We start from the raw sequence: 21,666 nt of genomic DNA, 5'->3' as shown, positions 1-21,666 counted from the left end.
TTTGTTCAGGACTGTTATAGTTATGCATCAAATGTAGTGTGAAATATCCCAAAATTTAGGGTTAGGGTTAAATATTGCAGAGATTTGAGGTCTTGTAGATTCTGCATGTTTGTGAGATGTCATTTTGGTCATTTAAGAGTAAAATCCAAACTCTTGGATTTCTGAAAGTCACAAAACTAGCTGTTAAAATGTCAAAATGAACCTCTCACCGCCATTTTGAGGTCACAAATCTCCATATGTTTCTTAGTGCAGCCTTAAAACAGTACAAACCTTGAAAATGTGCTGATTTCTCTCAGTCACGGAGAGTTTTTGTGGCTGAATTTCAGCGTGCAGCTCCAGATGTCTGAACACATGTAGAGCTGAACCCTGAACAGACAGCTAAATGTTTCCCCGCTTGTTTTCCATCCTTCATCACGCCTCTGCAGAGCATCAAAGATATTTACCCGTCAGTCAGTTCAGTAGTCGGCTGCCGGGGAGTTTGTCTGGGCTGCCTGTCAAGGACGCTGAAGTGTGTCTGTAACCCGCTCACAGTGACGGCGTTTTGAGGCCCGCAGCCTCTAAACCAAAGAGGCACATTGATCTCAGGAAGTGTGAGACGAGTCTGCTGCAGGGAGTTTCTGAGGTGACGCTGGCCTGATGAGGAGGTGTTGATTACAGAGACTTGCACAAGTCTCGGAGGCTTCAGAAACACGAAGCAGTGATGCTTTTGTATGTGCAGGTTGTAATTGGGTTCATGTAAACAGAGGTATTTAGAGGTAATTGATATTTAAAAGGAATTCAGGGTCAAAAGGTTCAGAACTCCATAGGAAAAATGACCTATTTAAGAGCAGCACGTCACTGTAGGACTCTAAAAGGCACCGGTGTCTAAAAATGGTTCTCAGAAATGTTCAATGTTTGCACATGACATGTTCTGTACATAGGTAGCATACAGATATGACTGTATATAAGATGAAAAATGGGATATTTTTTGAAGTAAGTGTAACCCATGAGGAGTTCAGGGTTTTTCCCCGGTTTGGAAAATGTGCACAACTTTTGAAAATCTGGGCTGTCGGATCACTGAGGTCATGAAGTCCGGAGGTCCTTTTGTCCCAGAGTTTCCCTTCACGACTTCATTTTCAATATTAAATCAAAAGCCCACAATCTTTCTCTAATCTTAACTCAGTTTTGTGAGCAGCTAAACATAACCACAAAAAGTTAAATAATGCGTTGGTTGCTACGAGCGGATATTGTTGGGAAAACAAATGAAATGCTGTGTGTAGTCGAGTTTAGCGCCAATATTTTGCGACTTGGCGGGTACTTTAATGATTGTTTCCTCGTTATGTAACAGAAAACATGGTCCAGATGCGTATTGGTGATGCAAATGATATGCATATAAATGTAAATTTGAGGGAACAGATGTGGTTGTAAATAAAACATGTGAAACTTTGAATTGTTTAAAGTAAACGCAGGACACATGACCTCAGTGAGAGCGTTTACATGCACACTAGTATTCTGGTTTGGACTGTTTACCTGGTGTTGTGTCCAGGTTTGATTCAGCGGTCTGCTGGATTTGGCTCCTATGTCTGATCACCAGTGAATGAAAACAACAGTGACAGTAAAGTTTATCTTCTGCATCACTGCTATGAGCCGTTATATTCTGTTTTACTGATAGTTGTGAAGTTGACAACTTACACATGTCAGAGGATGATCAGAAACCTATAAAATCAAGTCCTTCAGTTCACTTTGTCATTGAAAACGGCTATTTTTCACATTTTTACTGACCTAAAAATGCTCTTTTACAGTTTATTATTGTAGGAAATCTGAAACAAAAGGTCCAGTTTGAAGAATTTAGGAGGATCTATTGGCAGAAAATGATGTTTTCATTAGTGAAAAATCACCCGAAACAAGGAATCGCTGTGTTTTCGTTCCTTTAGAACGAGACTTGTTTCTACAGAAGCCCCGAACGGACAAACTGAACACTAGTTCTGTTATTTTATTGTGTTTTTGTTGTTCTGTGTCTTTAGTGGCCACCGTAGATGAGGGTGAAATGAGGGGTATTCTCCGATAGATGCCTTTAAAGATTAACTTCTTCTAAAGATGTAAACGATAAATCTCCTCTTTGGAGCATTTTTCAGTGCAGCTCGTTGAAGCTGGCCTGGATGAGATGTTTACATGAGCAACACATAACAGAGGTACTCCAAAAAACTATAGCTGGAGATACTTGTGTGCACGTAAACACACTCTGCAGTGGGTACAGCCGAAACTTTCCAACTCATTCTGTCTGTTGAAGAGATTTTCCACCCAGATGATTAGACGTTTTAAAAAACAAGTGGCTGAAGAAGCTGAGTTTCACCCTTGGACTCCATGAAGTGGACACTTGAAGCAGCAGATGGATCTGACTTCTGTATTTTCTTTTAAAGTTTTAATGTAAATACGTCAAGCGGCTCACTTGAAGTCTTGTGCAGCAGTAGGTACGATGCATGCCGGTTTACAGATCCAGATGTTCTGTCAGTGTAACTTTGACTGTGATAACTGAAGCTGTAACGTCAGATGTTGGAGGATTTCTTCCTGCCCTGATGGATCTTCACAGACTGTCATCCTGTATATCTCAGCGTGGAGACTCTGCTCACAGCTCAGATATGTAAACTGACTGGACGATTCACACGCAGAGACTCTGAGGACGAAACAGTCGGGCATGTGTTGCACGCACTGCCTCTTCACGTACTGTTAAAACCGAAGACGAAGAGGAAGAGTGACTTGTTTCTCCATCTCATCACAGGTGCTCATGTACAAGAACGTTTCCTTTAAGTTTTCTTCTGTAACATCAGTGCCTGAGGATCGTTTTTAATTCTGGCTCCACATCCGCCCCCGTTTTTTTGGTTCCCAGTTACGGTCACTGTGCTTTAAAACAAGTTTGGAGCTTTTATTGTTGTAAACACATTAATTGTTAACATCTTGTTTGGGTCCCCAAAAGGAAATTGTGGTTTTCAGTGAACTTTTTATGTTAATTTCTCATTTCCTACAGAGCAGCAGTGATGTTTTTGTGTGTCTCTGAGGGCCAAATGTCATTTAAGAGGTCAGGATTTCACCACAAAATAGGATTTCCTACTCAGTCATGTATCAAAGTTTTGTTTGTCAGGCCTGGAGACAAACTTTGAAGTTTCTTTATGAGGTTTAAACTGAAAAAAGAAAAAAGTGGGTTAGAATACAGAATTATGATTTCTTGAAATAATTGGGACACTTTGTAGTTCTCGCTCAACGTTCTTGGGAACAAAGCGTTTAAACAAACAACATTTTTGAAAAGAAAAATGCTGGGCAACTTTATTTATATAACACATTTCAAACACAGTGCCAGTTCAAAGTGCTTTTTATAAAGGCAAAGAAATCCATTAGAACAACACTATCGAATAAAATGACACTTTAAATAAAGATTAATAATCCAAACGTCACAATCAAACAATAGGAGTCGCCATCCGTCTGACCTTTGACCTTCAGCTATACAACTGACTGACTGACTTACTTTGTTTTTGCTGAACTTTGTGTTGAAGTCCTGCAGCGTGGAGCCAAACAAACAGCCTTACAAGTGGAAACTGTCACTCTGCTTTAAATGTCCTGAGGTCTCGTTATAAACACGCGGTTCTGTGGAGATTTTCTGACTTCCTAATCAAAAATATCTGTTTGTCGTCGCCACAAACATGTCTGAAACTTCCTGTCAAAAATATCAAAAAATAGCCGGCAATGTCCTCACCTCAAGATAAAAATAAAAAAACACCCGCTTTTGTTGCCCCAACACGGCCGGAGATGTTTAACTTCCTGTCAAAAATATCCAGCTTCTGTCTCCACAAAAACAGCTATAAATGTCCTGTCTTCAAGATAAAAATATCTGTTTTTTGATGCCACAGGAATGGCTTGAGATGTCCCGACTTCCCGTCAAAAATATCTGTATTTAGTCGTCCGAACATGTCTGGCAATTGTCCCATGGTGTTGTTTAAAACACCTGGTTTTGTCTCCCCAACGTGGCAGAAGATGTCCCAACGTCCTGCAAAATTATCCAGCTTTTGTCGCCACAGACATGTCTGGAAATGGTCTCAAGGTCTTGTTATAAACATCTGGTCTTATTGTCCCAAAATGGCTCGAGATGCCCTGACTTCCCATAAAAAATCTCTTTTCTGTCGCCACAAACATGTCTGGCAATAATCCCAAAGTCTTTGTCGCCCCAACACGGCTGTAGATGTCCCAACTTCCTGTCAGAAATATCCTGCTTTTGTCACGACTAAACTGGCTGGAGATTTCCTTCCAGTTAAAGAGTACGTGCCGATACTTTTATACCGATGCATCCTTTTGTTTTATTACATTTTCAAGGTGCTACATTATCCCGCGGGTGTCATGTCGCTTCGGGCTTCATCAGTTTAAGTTCTCTGTGATTGTCGTTCAAAGCCATATCAGAGATTAATGTTCTTCCATCGGTCACGACAGCTGAATGTTTTGTCACGTTACAGGCCTCATGCACCACGTTACGTAAGAAAAGACCTCCTGAAAGACATCGTGTTCGTATCGGATGTAGAAAAAGTCTCGAACATCAATGTAAATCTTCACAACGACGTTTATGAAACTGATCCTGTTTACCACTGATAGTGTAACTACACACACACACACGCTCGCACACACACACTGTTGTCTGCTGCTGTATAAACCACACAATGCTGTCTGTCTGCTCGGCTATAAACTGATGTAAATCTGCTCCTAAACGAAGGAGAACTGAACACATCTGAGACATCTGGATGGTTCAGAAGCTGCTGTGATCACGCTGTTGTTCATACCGCTTGAAACAAACTGCAATAAATCTCTGAACACAGCTTCCCTCTGCGCTTCTGTCTGTTCTGCTCTCTGTCTGTTTATCTGTTATTCAACGTAACCCCTTTTAAAAACTGACGCTGGTGGGCTTCTGTTGCTCTTTATTAAAATATGAGGCTGTTCTCCTCCCTGTAATCCCTGCTAATTGTATTTTCCCGTGTTTAATGTATTCATTAAGTCCCTTTAATAATGCTGTTATGTAAATTCACTCCACAAATGAAAAGCAGAATTAATTCTAGAAATTCCCTCGTCTGCTGAAAACATGGAGTTGGTTTATGTCTGGTGTTTCACTGGAGAGTTTTTTTTAACACCATAAACAGAATTTAAAAAAAAAGGATGGAAACAAGTTTAAGTGGCAGTTTAGTGGTGCAGAGCCAGAACCTTCTGGAGGAATCAACACCTGGAGTCACATCAGATTCATTTACGGACGTGTGGAAGTGGATTTATCTTCACTCCTATTAATCAACCTGACTGCAGCAGCAAATAACAAACAATAAACAATTTCATAAGCGACTGTTTATTGCAAAATCACGACAGATGTTTCTAACACTTTGCAATTAATGATTATAGATGAACTACACAGTATTTATTAACATTTACAAAGCAATCATAGCTGCAACTGATGTTTATAATCCTTTACAGTCGTTTAATAGAGGGTTTATAAAGGATATTGTTGTTTGTTAACAGTCAAATAACTATAAACTAACATTTATTAATGACAGCTATCATAAAGTCTTCTAATTTGTTGTCGTTTTTTCCTTTTCTTTGCTTTTTAACTGGCTTAATGTCATTGAGATGAGTATAAACAAAGGTTGATGAATGAGAATTGATTTTACCATCATTAATTGGTGTTTTTGCTGCTGAAGAAGCAGAATAATCATTCAGTTTTGTAGGTCTTTGCAGTCCGACCACTAGATGGCAGTGTGTGACAGTGTTTCGATGCTCTGGATGAATAAACGCTCTCTCTCTCTGCCAGACTGTGACTTCTTGTTCATGTCAGTGATGAATGAGCAGACTGAGGTCGTCACACAGCCGCTGAGAGAGGCAGAAAATGAAGGAAACAGTTTGTCCTCACACATTTTGGAGCTGCAGCTCAGCTGGGCAGGGTTTCACCGTGCCACTCAGGTACGTCTGTAGACTAATTGGCGTTCAAACACTTCCCTGTGATTGTGTAACAATCTTTTCTGGTCTCATTATTGTAGAGAAAACTCCACCTCGCTGGCATCCGAGCAGGGAAAACAAACCATAAAAAGTGTTTTCAAAGGCTTCGTGAAACTGAGCTGAAGTCAAACTGGATCTCCTAATGAGCGGTTCGCTTGTCATTTATGGGTAAACTGGCAACATTCACATTGTTTTGCTTGTTTAAAAATGTCACAATGACTCAGTATAAACTGTATTACTGGGCAGACTGGGGTTTTTACAAAGAGAGAGAGGACTATAGATGTTTTACTTGAAGTCGCCCTCCTGTCAGAAATGTGTTCTTCCATGTTTGCAGCAGTTTGTGTTTCCCCTGTTTCAACATGACAAAGCCTCCGTGCACAAAGCCAACACCATGAAGAAATGGTTTTCCCAATTTGGTGATGAAAAACTTGGACCTGTCACGCTGGAGAAGATAAGTTGGACCCAAATGCAGGAGATGGCTGGCAGGAAGTGTGACGGATGAAGTTTCATTTAGGGGAACACAAAGGAAAGTCAAGGAAACACAACAAATGACTCAACAAAGACTGAACTAAAGACTGAACTTAAATACAAACCAAACTAACGAGGGGATGAGGTGCAGGTAGAGAAACACTAGGAACATGGAAGGAGCTGAGAAGAACAATGGGAACAGGACTCGGCTAATGAAGGTGAAGCAGCGTAAACCTCAACCCTATCCAAAACCATCGGGATAAACTTGAATGCCGACTTCAAGCCGGACTTTAATGCCCAACTTTAGTGTTGCCAGCCCGTCCTCACCACAAATAATGACTATATAGGTCATCTGTGCAAGCAGCTGAGTGCGTAACATATTTACATGTATTGTTAGGTGCTGACCTCTAGTGGCCATGGAAATTATGATGAGAGCAAAGGAGGAAGTCCAAGTTTAAATCTAATATAAAGAGCGACAAAGTCTGCAGGTTGAGGCGGCAGATTTGAGGATTGGAGGTTGTTAAATCAGCTGATTAATGCCTATAGATTTGAGGTGACATGTACAACAATCACATATGGGTGTCCACATACTTTTGGCCATGTAGTGTCTTGCTGAAACAACATATGTGACAAGCTGAAGGTCTCAGAGTTTTAGAAATATCACTCACTAAAGAACCAGCATTGCAACATAATGTTAAAGTACCGTCCGTGAGTAACTGGTGAGTTTACAGCTCTGGTCTTTGTGAACTGCTCACTGAGTTTCTGTGTGAGAGTCAGTGGGCGAGCCGAGCCGCACTGAGGCCTCTCTGTAGGAGAGAGAGCGACTCCAGGCCTGTCTCCCTTCCAGACCAAACACACATCCATCTCCGTCTCCCGGGCTGCCGGTGACCTCTGCTATCTGGCGTCGACTTAACCTTCACTCTGGCGTCCGTAAACAGCCTGGCTCGTCGCAGAAGGCCACCCAGCCTCTGTGGTCACTCGCAGGAATCAGTATTAGTGGGAGATGATGATTAAACGTCTTGGAGAGCTTCAGAAACGCAGCCTCACAGTCACCGAGAGTACATACAGAAGTTTTTAAGGGGGTAATAAAACTTGCTCTGCTTGAGCTGCATGGACAGAGAGACAGAGGAGATACTCAGTGGGAACTTCTCAAACTACTGCAGCCAAAGAGACGGCTGTGCTCTCCGTTCATGTCCTTTTTCACATGTGAAAATATCACATTTACTATTTATTTTCACATGTGAAAATGTGCAAAAATGTGCAGTTCATATGTAAAGACATACGTTTCATATGTTTTCATGTATTCTCTGTTTTGTTTCCACATGTGGAAACTTTGATACACATGTGAAAATGTGCGCAAATGTGCAATTCACATGTGAAGGAGCAAATTTTCACATGATTTCATGTATTCTCTGTAAAATTTACTTCTTCACATGTGAATTGCACATTTGCGCACATTTTCACATGTGAAGAAGCAAATTTCACATGATCTTATGTGTTTTCTGTTTTGTTTCCATGTGTGGAAATTTTGGTCCACATGTGAAAATGTGCGCAAATGTGCAGTTTGCATGTAAATAAGTAAACTTCACATGTTTTCAATGTGTTCCATGTTTTGTTTCCACATGTGAAATGTATGTCTTCACTTGTGAATTGCACATTTTCGCATGTGGATCAAAATTCCCACATGTAAAAACTAAACAGAGAACGCATGAAATCATGTGAAATTTATATCCACATGTGAAAATGTGCAATTCACATGTGAAGACACTGATTTCGCATGATTTCAAGTGTTCTCTGTTCTGTTCCACATGCAAAATGTATGTCTTCACATGTGAATTGCACATTTGGGCACATTTTCACATGTGGATATAAATTTCCACATGCTTTTGAGTGTTCTCTGTTTTGTTTTTCCACATGTGGGAATTTTGGTACACGTGTTTCCAGAAATGTACCTAGCTTACATTTATTTTGGTGCCTGGACTGGAAAAGTAAGAGAGAAGTAGAAGAAGAAGAAACAACAACAACAACTGGAAACAGAAAATATAAAAAAGGACTAAAAGATTTAAGATTTTCAACATGAAAATGGTTATTTTCTAGATGATTTTCAGACTTACACTGCACAGCTCACCATGAATGCAACAAGTCAGCTAACAAAAAACTATTCACGTCCTCCTAAGACTATTTTTTATACTGAATGAGAGAACAACGGAGTGATTTCAGACACATTTGGCTGATTTAACGTTGTTGTAATGCGTCCTTAATCCGCAAGAGGATCCGAAAACATTAGTTTCTGATGACACTTGAATAAGTGTTTGGAGATATTTGCAGAGAGTTTAAGTGGGACAAGTGTCTGACACGAGTGTGACAGACTGAGACAGCTGTCAATCAGTGCAAACTTGTTTTAAAAAGCCAAACATGTCACCCCGACACACGTAAGAAATTCAACCACTAACTTCAGAAATCAGGGGAGTGTCTTGAGCTTATGTAACTGAATATTTCTGCATTTTATGTCTGCATCAACTCACGTCTCCCAGACAGAGCTGCTGCCTCTGAGACACACACATATATAAGAGGAATATAAATGTGGCTCACCGCTGCCTGTTCTGCCTTTAATCCTCATCAATACCCACACACACAAAAAAAAACCCTCCCTCTGTTTATCATGAGTCACGGCGACTGCAACATGTTTACGTCGACTCTCCTGCCGTGCAAATCCTCTTAATGAAACGTCCCGAACCTCTGGAGTAATAATGAGTCACCAAAGCCAGTTTTCAATTTAAATGCAGATGATGTTTTCAGGTGACTGGAGGCCAGGCGTTTGGCCGGCTGTTCAGGTTCACAGTTTAGTGCTGTGGAGATGGAGGGGAGGGTAGGGGAGGGGAGGGAGACTGCAGCATTGTGTGGCAGGTGGTCAGGCCTGACGCAGGTTGCAGTGCTGGCATGTCTGGAAGGGGAAGTGGGCGAGTGGAGGGGACGAAATGATAGTTTTTAAGCGGGGTTTCCTGGCCACCGCACAGCTGGCCGCTCCTCAGAGACTCATTAAGAGCTCCAGTGGGTCCTGGTGTCTGGTGGCATCACCGAGTTTAACTGACAAACTCCAGAGAAACAAAAGCAAAACCCCCCCCGACTGCTGCCGCTGCTGCTGCTTCGCTGGCAGACGAACGGCTGTGTGTCTATGTGAGGTATTGTACCGGGCACTGAGGATGATGTTTGTGCATGAATTGGCTTAAAAGGTGCATGTGGTTCCTGTTTGTGTGCTCCGTCACGTCGGTCTTTGAGAGGACCAATTTGAGCTTTTTGCCCTTGTAATTTTTGGAAAGTGAGGACATTTTTATCAAACTGGAAATTCTCCCCACGGGAATAATTCATCCGTCTATTATTTCAGATCCTTTATTACGGGATAGGGAGCAGCACTGAGGTCTAATCTCACTATAGATAATGTTATTTTTACAGTATGCTACCGATTCTGTGACTGTATATGGATGTAGCTTCCAGGTCTGACGTGAAGCCTTAAACCGGCATCCTTTCCACTGGTTTCAAGAAGAGATCTGCTTGTATGTAAGCTTATGGAAAAGGACCCTACTTCTCACTTGATTTATCACCTCAGTAAACAGTCTCCTGATGTGTTTATGGGCTCAATCAATAGTTTCAAGTCGTCTTTAACACAGCATGATGTTCATTTAGTAAATTATGGTCCCATTTAGAGTAAAATAGACCAGGTATCCTTTAGGGCGTGGCCACCTTGTGATTGATAAGTTGCTCCCACGATGTGTCCTCGGCTTCTGAGTCAGATTTAATCAGGGGCTGCATCCTATGAAGGAGGTGGTCTACGAGGGCGTGTCCTTTAAATACCGCAAACGCAAAACTTGTATACGTCACCAGCTCCAGCAAACCTCACCACTGCGTCATGAAGCTCCACTCCTGATGCCCGGCCACCTACTATACTGGGGTCCCTTGTTTTCTCAACATTTGTATCTTTAGTTGTGCCCTTCACTGTTAAATCAGCTGCTGACTTTCCATTCAAACACCTGTTCACGGCAGGTATTTTTCCAAGCAAATGCACTGGGATGCTTTAAGACTGTAAGTCGGAAATGCCACCTTGGAAATATCGACTTCCAACTTGCAATGGGGTGCAGCACAAGTTGACAAAGATGTCTGATATAAGGAAACGTCTCGCACCAATCAGAGTGAAATTTGGAAACGTAATTCTTCTTCTCGGGACCTACTTCATCCATTTTCAGTGGCAAACAGCAGTTTGAGCAGCGTGGAGGTCTCATGCAAGCGCAGAGACGAGTTACGCACAACACACAAGGTCGTTTGATCACACTCACCTTTGCCCCTGGATTGGATTGACAGGTATTACGACACACATCCCCCACAGAAACTGAGACACAACTGATCAGTATGAAATCGGGAGATCGGGAGAAATTACCAACTGCGAGCACAGCGAGAGAAATTGTTAAAAAAAGTGAAGACTCCTGCAAAAATCCAGATGGTTGGCAGGTATGATGGTTGTTGAGATATTTTAATCTGGACCACTTTGGTGGACCGACTGACACTGCGCTCCTCACATGGCTTAAACAGTGAGGACATCTATGACAGTGACGGCATTTCAGATTTATTAACAGAGGGTGTTTGAAGGCGAGGAAATCTTTGGAAAAAGTTAGTTTGTGCAGCCATAAAGTAAAAAGTTAAGGTAAGAATACAGCAGATATTTAAGTACGGGCCCTCACAAGAGTAGAAGTACAAACCTACGTGTGTGTGTGTGTGTGTGTGTGCGCGAGGCAGAGCAGATAAAGCTTTATTGTTCCCATTTAATCACCATCCTCCCTCTAATTGGCAGCTCTCTCACTGAGGGCTTTTTAAGGGCCATCATCAGCATTTTATCACCATTATGGTTAATTCACACCGCCGCGCACAACGAGACGTTTTTTCTGCCCCGGCGCAGTCGTACATCCTGAATAAAAAGAGGAAACAGAAAAGACGTCTGGGTTTATAAATAACCTCGCAGACAGCCGGCTGCAGGTGAAGTGAGAGAACTCAGGTCCTGTTCTGAAACCAACACAAACACTAATTTGAGTTTGGTCTGCAGAGCCACAAGCAAAACCGAAAACTCAACTTTTTAATTGCTTTCTGTCCCTGATGCAGACAACATTTACAGTATTTGTTATGATCCCTACATTTTTAATGGCAACCAACAAATTATCAGACTTATAGCAGTTTTCCCACATTTTGCTCACACACATGAACAGGGACGGAATAATCAAAACATTTTATATTTGCATCAGCCTGCGAATGATGAGTTAAAAATTAAGGGAAATTAAATGTTTATGTTCCTCTGGAGACTTTGAAGCCACAGCCAGTTGATTTTCCTAGCGGACTGAAATAAAAATGAAGTCGAGTGAACGGCTCAGCATCAAAAAAACTATTTGAAGTCAACTGAAGGAATATTTGCTTCTGAGTGTTTGCTTTTTCCTGAGACTCCAGTCCAATCTAGTTGAGTCTTAGGGCAGCCAAATGTGAAGAAAATCAAATCCTGCAGCAGCAGACCAGTCGCCAGAGTAAATTGTTGGCGTTTTTATGTGATGGCAAACCAAGGACTCATTCATATTTGTGTGTGTCATGAGTATCACATCAACCTATCTTTGAATGTGAGGTGATTTTCTTGCCAGGGTGCATTTTTGAGACGTTGATTCAACATTTATATGTGCGAAAAAATGTGACATTTTAGCCAGATGTTGGGAGAATTTCTAGCCGTGTTTGTGGCGCCAGAGCCAACACAAGATCTTAACCTCACCTTAACCAAACCATAAGCACAGCGTTGTTATAACATAACATAAAAATTTAACTTAAAGAAACATAAACATGCGACAAAAAGAAATGCAAAGTTTGGTTTGGCAGAAATGTACATTTGCAGGTTTATTCTGGTAAGCAGCAGCAGACACGTCAAGGTTGAGCTTCAAAAGTGCATTTTTGTGACTTAAATCAGACTTAAAAGGTGCATTACACAACTTTTTTTTTGCTTTAACTTGTCATTCTGAGGTAAACAGTAGAATGGCTGTAGAAAAATGACACCATCTGCGTATAGATTGGTTTCCTATAAGTCTCGCTTTTACTATGCTGCAGTCTGCAAAAATGAGGGTCAGATTATGGCGCAAAGGAAGAACTAAAACAGGAAGTGGCACCGTTTTTCCTCCGAGTATCCCCAAGTAACGGCGGAACAACTGGAATAACCGTAAAAGAAAAATAACCCCTCTGATGGTGATAAAACGGACGAGCGTAGACTCAATGGAGAGGGCTGCTGTGTTGTATAAGCGTCTGTTCCTCTGTTGATATGTTGCCTCTTGCCACTGGGACTTGAGTAGGTTCAACATCGCCATTCTCTCTACGAGATCAGTACGTAACAAAACCTTTTCATAGCACTGAGATCAGGGTTTTTGGGTCAAATTGGGATTGTTACGGTTGTTTTTTGCTTTGGCCAGTAGCGCTGTCCTTGTGACAGCTGCAATACCAAAGGAAAATGCTAGGAGGGGGGAAATTTGAAAAGTTGTCTCTTTCAGCGTCAGGTTCATTTCTTAAGTCTCCTACTGGCTGGAAATAAATGTAAAAATTCTTAGTAGTTCACCTGAGATTTGTAGATATTGAGTAAAAACATACAAAACCCTCAGCAAGTGGCATCCAGCAGGCCCGGAGACCCTAAAGACCAGATTCAGGCCCCCTGCAGCAGCTTCCAGGTGTGAACAAATGCTCCATATTTTCCTCGATGCTAATGAAGTTTCATCATCTTTGACAGAGCTAGCTCAGCTCTCACCTGGCGTGCATCTTGAAGCTCACTCTCGAGGTAATTAGAGGAGATGTGGTGGAGTCATAGCTGCTTTAAAAAAAAAGTTTAACTTTCTCTCCCACCACACACACTTCCACCCTCCCTCCTGAAGCCACACTACAGATGTGGCGGGAGCTCTGCTGTGGGAGGAGGAGGAGGGAGGAGGAATAAAAGTAGCTAAATAACACTGGGTTGAGAGAGGAAGAGCGCACCGATGTGCTGCCAAGATAGGATATTTCCATCTTTCTTAAAAGTGTCTCTGTTAGATGGAAAACAAATGTGCGATTGATGTGTTCGACTTTGGGCGATGACGAAAGAGTAAGCGAGGCCGTCCCCATCGCTGAGCGCTCGCTTTGAAATCAGAGACCGGGCGAGAGGACGGCGAGAGAGAGAGAAGTTATATGCAGTAACAGTTGGGATGTGGAGGAATGCGAGGTTCTGCTTTGATGGTGAAATGGGCCGATCAAAAATGCATCAGACACAAATAAAGGTGAGACAAAGACGATGCGATTAGTGCAGAAGAAGCACGTTGACCTTGATTAAATGGCTGCTTGTGACAGACGGCTTAAAATCCAACGAAAACAGAGACGCTGGAGTCTGAATCCTGCAGAAATAACTCCAGAACCCAAAACTACTAACCTTAAACAAATCATAACCTCCTGTCACAGCCAGAGGCTCCTCTGCCGTCACTCACAACCGACTTCCCTGTCATGAAAACCTCCCTCTGGATTTTTGAAATCAAGCCTTTATTTTCATTAGTTGCTTAGTTATGGCTGAGAAACGATAATCATCCCACGCTGCTAAATTCCTGATCAGCAGCCCAAACTCTTCTTTGACCCGAGTCTGTCCATCACACGTCACGGTGATGGTGCCGATCGAGTATCGAGACGTCCTGCTGGCCGGCAGACAAACGCACTAATGAGGGTGAAAAACGAGCCCTTTCTGGCAGAGCGAACCATAAATCACACACTTTTGCAAAAAGGATGAAAGGATTATCTTTTGTACAATGAATCCTTTCACTGTTCTCAAAGATGCATGAACAAGTCAGACAACTGAGTCATTTTTTCAGGAAGCGTTGTCACTTATTCAAATAGAAAGGATCTAGTTTCAAAATAAAACCCGACAAAAAAATGTGGACAGACGACCTGTGTGCACAATAGCTTGATTTAACTTCTTCTTCATCAGTGGCTCTTTGTTTTTCCTTTTTCTATCTGTACATGACATCGTTTTCTTCAGCCGTGTCCGTTTTATCATGATGATGGTGCCTGTCTCCCATATCATGTCCAACTCACACAACAGCAGTGATTGTTTGCTTGTGTCAACGGCTCCATGAGGGTTTTCTGACGAGGCCGGGACCAAGAAAGTTTTAAGAGTACTTACACTATCCCAGTTTGTCCAACAGTGTCTCTTTTAGTCGCTTGTCAATGGCTCTATGAAGTATCGTATGTGTTGCTCAGAGATTTTCACACAGATTGTCATCAATCCTTCGTTAGCAGTACTAAAAGTAGTATAACGTTCAGTACTTGAGTAAATGTACTTAGTTACATCCCATCACTGGTCAGAGTAACGTGCTTTAACATCAGGATCATTTATAATTACATTAAATTAAAATAAAACAAAATTAGCCACAGAAATCCTGATTAAATTTGGTTCCTAGTTGCTCTGACAGGCTTGTGTATTAAAGTGTGTGTTTGTGTGTGTGTGTGTGTTAAACTCCACCCGCTCCAACTGTCACCACACACACACACACACACACACACACACACACACACACACCTCCTCCTGAAGCTGCTCAGCGCCGCCCTCTGCAGGCAGGTGACCAAAGCACACAGTATTTAATATTTCACGGTGTGTTGGACGTCTGAGGGCCTGGCAGAGCTTCGGGCTGGACGGCCTGTCGCCACCTTGGCACTCAAACAGACGGGAGCTTCTGAGTGCTGAGTTTAAGGGAGGGGGAGGGGGGAGACAGAGGTGGAAACTCACCCCTTGACTCACCCCCTCTCTCCCCCACGCATAGTCTGGCAAGGTGAGGTGGAGCTGCACCGTTCCTACCCCCTCTTGAGTCGACCACCTTAACCCGACTGAAGACTCCAGGAGGCGAGGAGGGAGAGGGGAAGCAGATTGGAGGAGGAGGTGGAGGAGGCGGGGCTCACCTTGTTTTCGAAGGAGACTCCCCCCCCCCTCCATCCCTCACCCAGCACACCCACAGATGCATTCTGGGCAGGGGGGTGGGTGAGGAAGACAGGTGGAGCTCCCTCCTTCTCCCTCACCCTCCATCTCTCTCTGTGTGTGTTACTGCATTTTCATGCACGCGGCCAAGTCGAGTGTGTTTGAAGGGCGTCCACACACACACACACACACACACACACACACACACACACACACACACACACACACACACACACACACACACACACACACACACACACGCACACACGCAGAGTGGATGTGTGCCAGGTCGCTGCTGCTGCTGTTGATGAGGGGGAGAGAAGGCTTTACAGTGACTGAGCCAGCTCTCATCTCCACCCACCAACACACCAACAGCAGCGCCGCTCTTTGTTTACTTTGCCTTTAACTCAAAAGAGGCAAAACAAAATAATTCACTTTTTCAGTTTAATATTCAGATTTGAAGATTAGATTAGGTTTAATTGAAACTGTGCACAGTGACGACAGAAAACAAAGAGGCTCAGAAATACAGCTTTATTTTTATATTCCTGCTTTTTGCCTCCGTCGACTTTGAAGCACATAGTTCTGCATTTATTGTATGAATAAAATTTTAATGTTATATTTAGAAAATGTCAGTATAAAACAAACAGTGACAATAAGAGTGAAAGAAATGATAGAAATGTACGCTGATAATTTGTCCTGATGATCTTTAACAGCACAAAATATCCAATTAAAAGACATCGGTCGTTAGTCTGGTGTCGGTTTTGATTAATTAAACAAGTCAAAATGATCAGGAGGAAATTATCACTTGTTGCAAACAAGACAGAGCCAGAAGTCTGACGTCTGTAAACTTCAGCACAGCATGTTTGTGTTTACCAATTACACCCAAAAGTTGCAGCCATCATCCATCACGACACCTGAAAAAGTTCACTAATGAAGTTCAATCGCTCCACCTGGATCTGATATTACAGAAGCACGAGGTCCCTCCTGCACACATATTGTTCATCTGACTCCATTTACAGCCCGAGGAGAGCTATAAATTGCTTCATTTGCTGCTTATACTCAGGACTTTTGCCTGCTGGGGCCTTAAAATTACCAATCAACTGACTGACGGGGCTCGTCCGTGCAAAACTGAACAAAACATCGAGAAAAACAAAAAAAGATTGACTGCAGAGAGGAAGAGGAAGTTATTAGAGATTCTGGACACGGTTTCACTCGAGGTGACGCCTGAATCACAAGTTATATAAAATAACTGCATTACTATTACTTTGTTTATTCTTCCCCCTTCTTCCTCCTTCGTTCTCCTTCTTCCTTGTCTTCCTCCTTCTTCCTCGTCTTCCTCCTTGTTCCTCATCTTCCTCCTTCATTCTCCTTCTTCCTCATCTTCCTCCTTCTTCCCCCTCTTCCTCCTTCATTCTCCTTCTTCCTTGTCTTCCTCCTTCATTCTTCCTCATCTTCCTCCTTCATTCTCCTTTGTCCTCCACTTCCTCCTTCTTCCTCCTTCAACCTCCTTCTTCCTCTTCGCCCTCCTTCATCCCCCTTCTTCCCCCTTCTTCTTCCTCCTTCTTCCTCCTTCTTCTTCCTCCTTCTTCCTCGTCTTCCTCCTTCATCCTCCTTCTTCCCCCTTCTTCCTCCCCCTTCTTCTTCCTCGTCTTCCTCCTTCATTCATTCCTTCATTACTATGTTGTGTGTATGAGTGTATGATGCCACATTTACATTAAAATCCTGGTTTTACTGCTGCATTATAATATAAAATGTGTTTTAAGCATTTGAACTCTCCCTGACTGAACCCGACTCATCCTGCATCTTAAAATAAGTCATCCGGGTCGGTTCGGTGCCACTACGAGGACGAAGGTTTGGTACAAAGTTCTCATGTCAGTCGATTTAAACACATTTAGCAGGTCTGCAGGTGTAACTTGCAGCGATGGGAGCTGTGGGAGCTCTGCGTCCTCCACCTGTGAAGGCGAATAGATCTCATTCAGATGGGGATGGATGAGGCCCGCGCGTGGAGTCGCTGCAGCTGCGGCTACATCACCATTTGTTTTCATTACGCAGCCAAAACTACGACAGAGGAAGAGCAGAGTATGGATTTTTTGCGGAGTGACTCATCGTTCACGTGTGAAGAATGCAGCAAAAAGACAAGAAGACTTTGCTGACCTTCTCCCTCGACCTCTCTTTCCTGATTCATTTGAGCGTAATATTTTGAAAAGATGCAGTCGGGTTGAACTGAGGAGGACGGCCGGCTGCACACCTCACATGCAGACAGCTCGGAGTCCATTTTAACCCACCTGTCTGCGATTTTCCTCGTCTCAGGGGTCGAAGTTAGCGACAGCCCATTCTCCTCGCTGTAATGTGTTTTGTTGTCTGCGGACGGGCTTTGTGATAGAGTTATTCTCTCCGGGAATAAATCTTGTTTTCTTATCCAGGAGGCAGACAGACACTTAAATACAAGAGAAAAAAAATCATGGACCACAAACGACAATTGTTTTTTTTTTCTATTTTGGAGCACGACAACATTTCTGAAGCCTTCAGGCTGCACGTCGAGAAAAAAATCCTCCCCGAGGTGCTTCAGTGTCACGCCTATCAAAAAAACACTGAAATGGATTATATTGAAACCTCCTGTTTTTCTCTCTCGTGATAGTCAATGTGACATTGTGCAAATTGGAGGGACAGACAGTGAGAGTTCGGTGGAGTTAATATGACAACCGGCTTGAAAAAGGAGAAAGCGTGGAGTCATTCTTCACGTGGCGGGACGTGGTATGTGTCGCAGCTTCGAGCACGTGCAGAAGAAAAAGGTCTCTCGAGTGCCTCAGATGCATGAAGAAAGTTTTATTATGTAGCTAACAAGCTTACAGACACCTGAGGTAAACAAGAACATGATTTATGATTTAATACCTTGAAGTGACCCCTGAAAATCTCTCGTGTTGCACCTTAAAGACAAGAAACCTCCAGAGATGAAGACTGGGGTGGTGTGAGACGTCACATGTGACAGTTATGGGGAGTTTTTAACGACTAACCCCTCAGCTGCATCAGTGCTGCCGCTCTGTAGCCTTGGATGGAAACTCCCTCCTGAACATTTAACTCACATGACTGATCAGCTGTTTCCTCTCCCAGCATCTTCCTGTATACTCCCATAATGTGTAAAAACATGGCCGGTAGTTACAGTTGGTTTAGTTTATTGTTCTCTTCTTCCTCCATCATTCTCCTTCTTCCTCTTTTTCCTCCTTCATCCTCGTCCTTCCTCTTTCTTCCTTCTCCTTCTTCCCTTTTCTTCTTCCGTCTTCCTGAGGTTTATTGGCAAACAACTGGGTTCGTTACGGTTCACAACCTCTACATCTTCTCTTCTATATATTACAGCCATGTGAAACACATCATACCCCACCACTGCTGACATCACACTGTTTGTATCCCACAGTTTATTTGCTCCAAACCAGATGGTGGAAATGCAGCTAATCTTTTTTTGACAGTTAGATGGAAACATCTTGTGGTCACTGCCCAGTCAACACTGATGTGGTCATTTTCAAGACAAAGACGTCTTGGCATCATGTTGAAAACCTAAACCTGGTTTTAAGATAATTTAGTTTCAACACAATATTTAACACCTACAGCAGGTGAATGCAACACAAATGCCTGAAAATGCACTCAGGTTTTTTATTCCATACGTTTCAGCCGCTGTGTGACCTGCACATCAACAACTCGATGCTCACTGAGCAGCAGAGGTTAGTTTGCGGACTACCTGTGGGACGGTGTGACATGAATCTGATCATCTGGGCTCTGATTGGCAGCGACAAACTCACCTGATTGGAATCGAACAAAACCTGCCGAGTGAAGCCAAACGACGTGTTAATCCAAAAAGGCAGCAAACCTGCAGAGAGCTGCCGGTCCGCTGGTGCTGGTTTGAAACCAAGTGGAAATTTGGCGTCAGGTAGAGAAAAGAAACGGCATTTCAGACCAACAAATGAGGACAGTGGGATTTTGTTCCTTGTGTGAACATAATGCAAACACTTCTGCTGCTTTCTGACTTTTTCTTTAGGGATGCAGTTAAAAAAAAAAGCTGCAAATAAAGGGAAAGAAACATATAAAATCAAAAATTAAATAAAAAAAAGGGGTTGGGTGTGTCGTGACTTGCAGTAGCATTTTAAAAAACAAAGTCAGCTTTGTCTTAGTGCTGTTCATACACATGGTTACATGTAATCCTGCAGCTAACAGATTTGTTTTCTCTGTCGTACATATTTTGTTGAGTTTAAGTTATAAAGATTTCCTTGTATTGTTACGCCCCTAATAAGTCAACAGTAAGATCTGGCTCAGGAGATAAAGTTGAGTTGTTCTGCTGCCTACAGAGCTGCGTCTCTCTCCAGGCTGCGAGACATCCTCAGCTCTCTGCCATGAAAAAGAAGTTTTCATTTTCATAATCCAACCTGGTGGCAGTCATTAAGAAATATAACATCCGTGTAGAAATGGCGAATCCTCTCACTGATGGTCTCATTTGCGTATGTAGGTCATGCAGAGGCATCAACATTAAACTGAGACTGTTTCATAACCAGTTAAAGCTCCTTGTGGTACGTTTAAGACTCCTAAGTACTTCCTCCACCACTGTGAGCGTTTAAACCATCTCACACAGTGAATTGCCAACTACAGTAGATTAATTCTCCTGGTACACTCGACTGAAAACACTCACAAGGGCGCATGAGACTCAAAAGATTTCAGCTGAAATAAGAATTAAAGCCAGAGGCTTAACTTATTTGCCATGACATTATGCAGAACTACTGGGATAGATATGATTGATTGACTCGGGCTTACGCTTTCAAGTGCGTGGGCACTTATGAATCTCAAATATTGGTCGATTTCACGGATAACCCCCCCCCCCCTCCCGACGCTCCGGCTTCACGTCACCCTCGGCTTTATCTCCCTCTGTGGATTTGTGCTACTACAGGTCAAAAAAAACCTCAAGGAGCAGTTGATGAAATTTCATGAAAGAAGGACGAGGAGTTAGTCACACTGCTATACTGGGACACGTGGGAAAAAAGTTGATGTGGTGCCCCCCCCTCCGGTTAGCTCATACTGTCTCAGTGTGAGAGAGAGACCCCCCAGATGTCTCATTAGGTATATCATTAGGGAGACAGCTGGAAGGGGGTGCAGACAGCTGACACGGGGCTGCAGGGGCAGGATTAGCTGTGACTTTTTGGAGGGGTGTGGGGGGGTTTATGTTCAGATCTCATGTCCAGTGTTTCAGGGTCTCATATGATATCCCACAGAGAGAGTGGAGGCAGAGGAAGTGCTCAGAGCTCTTACTTCAAAACGAGCCTATCAGTGTGTCGACTACAAATCGTATATAGAGGATGTGTAGAAGATAGATCGAGGGTGGAACATCAGATATCCAAGCATCAGATACACATCTCAAAAAGCTCTCCTGCAGCGCAATCCACTTCGAAGCCTTTGATCCATCTCTCCGCAACACAACAAAACTCAGCAGTGTCATTGAAAGTAGTGATTTCTGTGTTTCCACTGTGCAAACCTTTCATATTATCATGGAAAAGGATAAAAACTCACTGTGACGTCAAACATTGGTTTGTGGACTACCGATCTGAAGCCCTCTCGGAGCCAGACGTGACCATATTTGGATGAGATGGTGGAATGGGGGGGGGGCGTGGTAGCGACTTGTCAATCATAAGATGGCCACACCTTAACCCTGCTTCATCACCTGTTTTAGTCTAAATAGCACCATTATTTACAAACTGCACATCATCTGTGTTGAAGAAGACTTGCACATAAGCTCATCAGGAAACTTACTGAGGTCATTTTCTCATAAGCTTACATACAATCTTTTTGCAACCAGTTGAGTCACCCCCTGCTGGCCATCAGAAAAAAAAACACATCCAACTTCACTTTTCAAACCCAGAAGCTCTGTTCATATCAATAATGAACACCTGGATGCCTCAACTGTCGGCCATACACACGTCTTAAAATGCTCATCGGTTAGCTGTGATGCTAAGTGATTAAGATTAAGACCAAAGTAGTGATTACAGAGGAGTAAAAAGTAAAAATACTAAATTAATAATAAGTTAAAGGTGCCCAGGGAAGAAGACTACAAGCTAGTAAACAAAAATGTGAACAATTCTGGTTTTAGAATATGTAAAAGATATAATATTTCTACATTAAAATGTCTAAAAACAGCTGGACTTGTTCGATATTTTGTTGAAATGTGTGCCGACATT

This window comes from Pagrus pagrus, assembly GCF_965226575.1.
Source record: "Pagrus pagrus genome assembly, chromosome: 18".
NCBI lineage: Eukaryota > Metazoa > Chordata > Actinopteri > Spariformes > Sparidae > Pagrus > Pagrus pagrus.
The sequence above is the reverse complement of the archived record's forward strand: the minus strand, read 5'-3'. Positions refer to the sequence as shown.